Raw genomic sequence first — 8681 nt, forward strand, 5'->3', positions numbered from 1 at the left:
TGTGAAACCTGGGAGTGTGAACTAAGTCCTTACAGTATATCTATCCGTAGCCGGCATCTGCTAAGAATGACCATTAAAAAACAGTTAACATTTATATAGCATCATAATCTATAGATGCTTTACATCAATACCTATTTTTATAGCTATCTGTCTATCTAACTATCTGTATATTTATATTCACCAATCTTCCTAACAGCCCAATGTAGTAAGTACTACTTTACTATGTTCTAGAAATAGGAAAACTGATACACAGAGCACTTACAAAAAAAACAAACTGTGCCAAGTCTATGCAGTAATTAAGAGACAAAGCTGGGTGTGGACACAACAATGGTTCTCTAGAACTTGAGGTTCAAATTCCCGTTCAAAGCCTCTCACTTTCTCTACTCTGTGGGCATAATCAACTCTCCACGTCAGCACAAGATGAGGCCCCCATGTCATATGTATGAGTTTCTGTGCCCCGTTCCACATGGACTTCCTCATCATTGCCCACCCCGGAACTGTTGTCTTTCCAGGACACAACTGTACCACTCAGCATAACACAAAGGAAATAAAATGATGTGATGGCACACTTCTAGGACCTATTGCTCACAGGGACTCTGGACCTTATGTTTATCAGCCAAAGAGCTCCATTTAAACATTACTTCTCTACTTTCAAAACCACAGTTGAAGGAATTTCCTAAGAACAGGATCCCAAACAGGATCTCTCACTCCGCCAGGGGGGCAGTGGCCATGCAATTCTTACTTCAAGAGAGCACTGGTCCATAGCTAGCTTTCTTTCTTTTCTTACTATCTTACTTATGCTCCTCCCAGATTCCTTATGGATATTTACCAGGTGATAAAAACTCATTCTAACAGAATATTTATTTTTTTCTATGTCAGTAATTTAGATCAGGAACTTAGCTTTCAATACTGAAAATATCTCTTATCATGCAACTTAAGAGCCCTTTTTTTCAATACTGTTCTGTCTTCTTTGAATTCATAAGTGTATTTTGAAATTTAGGACACAAGAACTTAGTTCTCATTTTTTTTTTTCTTGTTGTATCTTTCCTTTCCTGAGGCAGATACTTAAACTACTCTTACTCTCGTTGAAATGGGGAGAAGGGTCATGTGGGGAAAAAATCAAATTAAAAACACATTGGTGAATACTTCAAAATATCTTTCCCGATAGACTTCAAAGCTCTAATTTTAAAGAATTTGAAAATTATCTCTATAGTTATCTCCAGACATCTTATATAAAAGCCACTTAGTGGTCTCTTCCTTTCAAAAGAGCTTGGGAGTTCTGGTACAAATTCTAAGAAACCTAAAGACTCATAACTTCTCCTCTGACTTTTAAGAGGTAGGAGGAAAAGTAAAAATACATGCGAGTTGCCAGAAGCTTGTGGTTCTGGTCTCAACTCTGCCAATGTCTAGTTTTGCTGCCAAGGACTAATCACTCAAATCTTAACTTTGTTTGTAAAATACCCAACTAACATTTCTGGATCATCATCTATAGGATGGACACTTAGGATGCTTGCTTAGTTATCACAATTTTAGCATAGTCAGAAAGTTTAAGTAACTTCTCTAAGATCTTAGAGGAATTAACAGGCAAAATTGTGACCAAAGGAAGTTATGTATTATCCCAAAATAGTTTTTCATAATATCTAAAATCCCCTCTAGGCCAAAATACTCTGTAATTCTAAGTGGGATTTGGCAGAAAAGGCCCAGAAATTTTGTTAGGCTCAAAAAAAATGTCATATGCACATGTGTCTATATATGTGTGTATATATACTATGATTTATTGAAAAATACTATCTTTGGATAACAAAACTGGATGCTTGCTAGCAAATAGTCTCCCAGAGGTCTTCTTTGCACTCATTTTGATACAGTACCTGTACATTATCATGTTTTTAAAAAACCTTACAACACACGAAGTTTACTAACCTCTCCACCATTTGTTAATCACGTTCATTTTCCTAGTGGTGGTTGTCATGAACTGAATGGGGTAGAATTTATCTCTAGCTATCTCCTCCAGGGCTAACATTCACATTAGACAATGTGTAATGTTTTTTCACAGCTGTCAGGCTGACATCAACAGTGAAATATATAAATTAATACTTAAAAGCTAACATGATTTTTGCATTATAAAAATGTCATTTTTAAAAAGGACAGTATACAATGATAAACAATGCAGGGGCCTGTGCTGGAAATTAAATAACATAAAGACTTTTTCTAGTTCCCTTGGAGAATATATTGATTAAGTGAACTATATTATGTTTGCCTTTACACTGAAATACTGGGTTGATTTACAAATTTAATGATTTTTTTTTCCAGAACCTCTGAATGATGACTTGTAGCCTGATTGATATTTGGTAAGGTATAGCACATAATTTAATTTCCTTAAACTGAGAGCTTAGAGCTTTGGTACTTTGCATCTGGAAACTGATATTCTTTTTTTATTTAAGTGATAGGGGTGAAAAGTTTAGTTGTGAGTTCTGTCAAAGATAACTCTTTTAAGACTCATGAATCCTCTACCTTGTGATTTATTTTTTCAAGCCCATTTTCTTTCTTTTCTTTTCTTTTTAAAGCAATATTTTCTCATTTTTCTATTTTCACTGATACAGTCTAAAATATAATAATGAAAGGAGCCATGAGTCTAGAGAAATACTGGAGAACCCTAACAAAAGCCCATTCCTCTAACGACACATAAACTTTAAAAAGCACTAGGCATTATAACATCTTTAGGTTTATAAGAAATTTGTCTTCACACTGAAAAAAGATTATGAGGGCATAGCCCCTAATTTCAAAAAGCCTGATTTCCAGTCTCCTTTTAGGTTTCTTCCTCTGGTGCAGTGGTTCTCAAACTTGGCTGCACATTGGAATCACTTTGGGAGTTTTAAAAATGAGTCCTATAGCCAGAGATTCTGATATAATAGAGCATTGCCTGGGCACCTGAATCAATAAAACTCCTGCAGGTGATTTTAATGTGGAGCCAAGACTGAGAATCACAGACTAGTGGGTCTTTGTAAATTCTCGAGACGTGCTCTCTCGTGTGTATGGGCTGCTGACTCTGCTGCCCTTCCCGGATGGCTGCCTCATTATCCTTTTGCTTTAGGTAATAAAGCAGATGTTACATTCAAGGCAGTGGTGCTCTGTTCTGAGTTGCACCTGATTTTCTGTTTAAGATATAGCTTATGCATGATTGGTACTCAAGTCTACAGCATCATTTTGCCCTGGGCATCCCAATAGACTCATAACCTGTCAGCTGCTGTGCACACGTTACATGTGTTCCTGGCTTCATTGCAGCCTCCACCCAGGCTAGAAGGTTGGTACTAGATGTCCTGGCAAATCAGTAGAAAAGATTAGATTTGCTAACTATTTTTGTTCTCCTTATTTATGTATCAAGCACAAACCTGGAGGACCCATCTCCTAATGCTCATTCATAGGGGAAAAAGGATATCCCTTCTCGTCTAAGGCTTATACAGAGTCAGAAAGAAGGATTTAATACAGTTAATAGCACTAGAGATAGAAATAGGAAAGAAAGAAAGGGTGAGAAAAGTGAAGCTGCTAATTTTCTCTGGGCCTTTGAAACTCATTGCTGGGAAGATTTGTTAAATAATAAGAATAGTATCAAGAATAATAACTATGGCAAAACAAAAAGTACTTCAATCCACCTTTGGATTCTGGAAAAAACAAATAAAATTAATTCCTTACTAACCCGGTATATAGCAATTTGGAGGGTTTGGCCAAATTGAAAAGAAGGAAAAATTAAAAGATGTGTGGCAAATAAACTTAGCTAAGGCATGCTAAGTTGCCTGCGTGACATGAACTCTGGAGACTGAAAAGTTGGTTTTGAGACCTCCAAAGGACAGTGTGATTGACCTCAGAGCAAAGGTTGGAGATAGGTAGTTGAGCCCAAGTCCATAGCTGGCAAGAACTAAGAGGAAACTACATCAAGAGGAAAGAAATGTCCAGTACCCCCCAGTACCATTGCCTGAGCAGCATGAATAAACTAAGAGCTCATGCACCATGGACTTCCGCAAAAGAGACCACCGCTGCTTACAGGAAAGAACCAGTGTGCAACAGATAGCTCGGACCCAGGGTTCAGCATGAATGTCCCTTCACCTAACTCAACTAAGAGAGCAAGTACCTCCACTCCTTCAGGAATACATTCAGATACCACTTAAGATCAAGGATGGGAAGAACTGAGTAATTTTATGCAAGATAAACTGAAAGGATTGTTGAAATGGTGTGAGTCTGAGTAAGCTTTTGGAGCATTATGTATTTCTCTGCTTTTCAAATAGCAGCTGTGTATGTACCCAGAAGGATTAGATTAATAGTGTTTGTGTCTGCTTTTCTCTTTTAAAAAAACCCACACATCATGTTTCCTCTGCATACAGTCATATTGTATCAGAGTGGAGACATATTGGGGCACCTGGTGTACAGTCGGCTGACTGTCAGACTCTTGGTTTCAGCTCAGGTCCTGATCCCAGGGTGGTGAGATCCAGCCCTGAGTCAGCTCACACGGTAGAGTCTGCTTAAGACTCTCTCCCTCTCATCAGCCCCTTCCCACCTTTCTTGCTCTTTCTCAAATAAATAAATATTTTTTAAAAGATGGAGACATACTGAGAAGACAGAACCATTAAACAGTAGGGACACATGGCAACAGTATCTGCTGTTGCTGTCTGGATGTCACTTCTTATTTTCTTTCTCCTATAACGTCACCCTCTCCTTTTCCATCAGCTCTTTCACAGTAGCTTTTAAACGTGTGCAAACATCTCCCACCATAAACCATTAAGCAAAATACATAAGAAGATGAAACATACAGCCTTCCCCAACTGCATATTTTCAGCTATTACTCTGTTTCCAGATGTATTGGTCCAAACTTACTGTTTATGCTAGATTTTCCACCATCACCCTAAAAATATTTTTACTGGGGCTGGTGGGGCTAAGTCATGCAGAGCGTGTGGCCTGGAACAGTGCTGGCAGCTGGCAGCTTTGGCAGCACACCTGCGGGCTGGGGAGCCAGCTGGGCTCTGGGCAAGCTAAGCGCAGAGCAATGCTGAGCCCACCACCCGCTCCCCAGGGAGCCACGGAAATCGGCACCAAGATTAGTCACAAGACCTCAAGGGCTATCAAGGGGAAATTGCAATATCTTCTGTTGGTGAAGAACCTCCTGATTATTGGTGATGGTGGCCAACAGGAAAAGTCAGGACCAAATGATGGGACGTATCCCTGTTTCTAGGGAACAACACAATTCAGTTCACTGTATGGCTTCAGAAACATGATTTAGATAAACATTGCTCTGTTACAATTGATCCTTGTAGCCTAAAGTCTTTTTTTTTTTTTTTTTTTTTGCCTAAAGTCTTCTGATAGCAACATCTTTGATAATATCATGTCTTCAAACAAGAGCAGTTTCAGTCAGGGCGATGAGAGAAGGCATGAAGCTGCAGTGCTGCCTCTTGCGATTGCTAGCACTAGACCTGAAAAATAGTTTCAGGGTCTCTACTAGTTCACAGGAGCAGAAAACCACTACTGTCAGACAGATTCAGGAGGATGGAGCTGCAACCCGATTAATGTCAACTGAGAAGCCTCTGAGGAGCCATTCCCCTCTGAAGATGTGATTGATATTAAGCCAGAACCAGATGATCTCACTGATGAAGACCTCACTTTTGTGCAGGAGAATCCCTTATCTCAGAAAAAAAAAAACCTAGAGTGGAACTTGCATATGGTTCTTCTTGCCCTTCTATTGAAATTTATCAACCAGCTCCAAGTCCAAATGCAGACAGTGGTGCTCATTTAAACAGGTGCAATCTTAGCAGCAGCAGTATCCGTGCAGTCAAGCAACCTGATAAACAGAACAGGCAGGTACATGAAACAGGACGTGTGTGTGAAATGGGAGCACTTAACAGCTTAGAAAAGACTTGGAGTCCCTTCTTCAGAAACAACTCAGAAAAAAATGAGTATTGAGGAAGAAAACTTTTGGAAGAGAAAGTTGCCTATGGGGTAAGTTCAATTGTTAAAGTAAAAAATTCAATTATGGTAGAGAAGAAGAGAAGGAAGAGGATGATTGTGGGTCTCATACAGGAAGCATCTCCAGCAGCGTGTCAGTGTCAGCAAAGCCTGGAAGGAGATCTTCACTTCCAGCTTCTAAACCAGCTGACAAGCATCTAATTGTGAAGGCTATATCTGAAGTTCAAGAATCTGTAACAAAAGCACCTATTCTATAGTCTCACAGAACAGACATTTCCAGTTGCTCCAAGAACTTGAACTCATCAAGAAGGATTGCCGGCAGAAATAGTCCAGGGGCAAAGCCCCCAGAATAGGTCCCTCCGTTAAAGAAAAGCAAACAAAGGGAGATAATGTAAAAAAAGGCCAAGGAACAACAGTGGCAGCTGTTACTGAAAACTGACCAAGTAATGGCAGAAACTCTGCAAATCAGACAAGATTACTATGACATGGGATCCATGGTCCATGAGACACAAGATCATTCTGAAGAAGCCAAAGCTGTCTGAGGAAATAGTAGTGGCACCAAACCAAGAACCAAGGATAAAGACTGCAGATACCCTTTGGGGACTCTCGGGACACCTTATGCAGATGAGATCTTGCAAAACCTGCAAGTCCCAAGGTTACAGCGACACTGGATTATGTCCCCAGCCCTGCAGGGTACATGGCAGATCAAGAGGAGGACATGGGTTTTGAAGGCCTGAAACCTGTAAACCAAAGTACAGCCTCTAACAAGGGACTCAGGGGTCTCCTCTACCCACAGCAGTTGCAGTGACGAGAAGGCAGCTTGAAGAGCCAAATAGGGGCAGCCCCCGTGGCCCAGCGGTTTAGCGCCACCTTCAGCCCAGGGCCTGATCCTGGAGACCCGGGATCGGGTCCCACATCGGGCTCCCTGCATGGAGCCTGCTTCTCCCTCTGCCTGTGTCTCTGCCTCTCTCTCTCTCTCTCTCTCTCTCTCTCTCTCTCTCTCTGTGTGTCTCATAAATAAATTAAGAAATCTTAAAAAAAAAAAAAAAGCCAAATGGTAGATTTTCAGATGCTGAGATGAGTGAACTGAACATGGTCCAGAAACCAGAAAACTTTTGGAGCATTGCAAGTACTAGCCTGCCTATAAAAATGGGGATGAGTGTGCTTACCATCATCCTGTTTCACCTTGCAAAGCCTCCCCTGATTGTTCATTTGCTGAAAAAAAATGTTTCTTCACTCATCCAAATTGTAAATATGATGTAAAACATACCAAGTCAGATTGTCTCTTTACTCATATGAGTAGAATAATTCCAGTACTGCCTCCAAAACCAGCAGTTGCAATACCATCACCACCTCCTAGCAGTCAACTGTGATTTCCCTACTTTTAGGAAAATGGAACGTCCCTTCTACCACCCAAAACACTGCAGAAGTACAGGACCAGACTGCACATTTTATCATCCCACCATTATGGGGCCACTACAACATGCCTTGTATGGATTCGACCTCACACCAGTGAATGACACTCAGTCCTACTTTGCTGAAGATTGTGGAATGTCCATCTACTGACAAAAAATGTTCTGCAGAACTTGTCAAATCTTTGAAACTTAAAATATATTGTTTTCATAATATTAAGTTTATTGCCTATCTGGTGTCTGATTTTTCTATTTATAAAGTGGTTTTAACATTGGGTGCTTTTTTGTTTTGACTATGAAAAGACTGTTTAAGAATCCTTATAAATTCAGGGCTTCCAGGATTTCTAATTGATTCCATCCATTTACATGGCTTTAACTATCTCTTGTATATTTTAATGATGGAAATTAATATCCTCAGCTTCATTCTGAGTGCCAGAAATATTTATGCTAATAATGACTACTTATTCAAATAATGACTACCTTTACCACTCAGACTCAATGTACCTAGAAAGAAATTATCTTCTGGAAAGCCACAGCTCCAAAGAGTGCTGGTGCCACCTCTATCTTCTTGCTAGTCTTATATTGGAGTCGTATCTTACTTTTCTTTAACAGCCTCTCCCACTCACTTACTTGTTCCATATTGTTCAAAAGGGGGAGGGTGCGGGGATGCTGGGTGGCTCAGTCAGTTAAGCACTGGCTCTTATTTGGTTCAGGTCATAATCTCAGGTCTTGAGATCAAGTTCCAAGCCCCTCAGCTTGAGGCTTGATCTCTTTCCTTCTCCTTCTATCCCCTACACTCACTCCTGCTCATGTGCATGCACTCTCTCTCTCTCAAAAAAAAAAAAAAAAAAAAAAAAATTAAAAAAACCTCATATCCAGGATACCAACATTTTTAAATAGCCTAGGGTGTGATCCTGAAGTCCATGGATCAAGTCCCACATCGAGCCTCCTGCGTGGAGCCTGCTTCTCCTTCTGCCCGTGTCTCTGCCTCTCTCTCTCTTTCATGAATAAATAATATCTTAAAAAAAAAGAAAAAATCTGCACAGAATGGTCAGAACACAACCTAGTAATCACCCTGTATGCCCTAATTATGTGATTTTGAAAACTTAGTAGATACATCTAAAAAATGGTGATAACATTTACATAATCATCATACCAAATAGTAAAAAAAAATATATATATATGATTTGTATGCACATTAGAACTAGAAGTTAAGATATTTTACCATATAATAAATTAACGTAATTTTATACAAAATTAAATAGGGATCCTTGTTAATTAAAGTAGTGGAAAATATTGTTCAAATTTTAAACATACTTA

The 8681-nt window shown here is 39.5% G+C and overlaps 1 pseudogene; it reads left to right on the forward strand.

Moving 5' to 3' along the window:
* The first annotated feature begins 4846 nt into the window (after window positions 1-4846).
* Window positions 4847-7469, forward strand: LOC144292065 (zinc finger CCCH domain-containing protein 14-like; annotated as a pseudogene).
* Window positions 7470-8681: the final 1212 nt, after the last annotated feature.

The sequence above is a fragment of the Canis aureus genome, chromosome 21 (genome assembly GCF_053574225.1).
Source record: "Canis aureus isolate CA01 chromosome 21, VMU_Caureus_v.1.0, whole genome shotgun sequence".
In the NCBI taxonomy this organism is placed as follows: domain Eukaryota; kingdom Metazoa; phylum Chordata; class Mammalia; order Carnivora; family Canidae; genus Canis; species Canis aureus.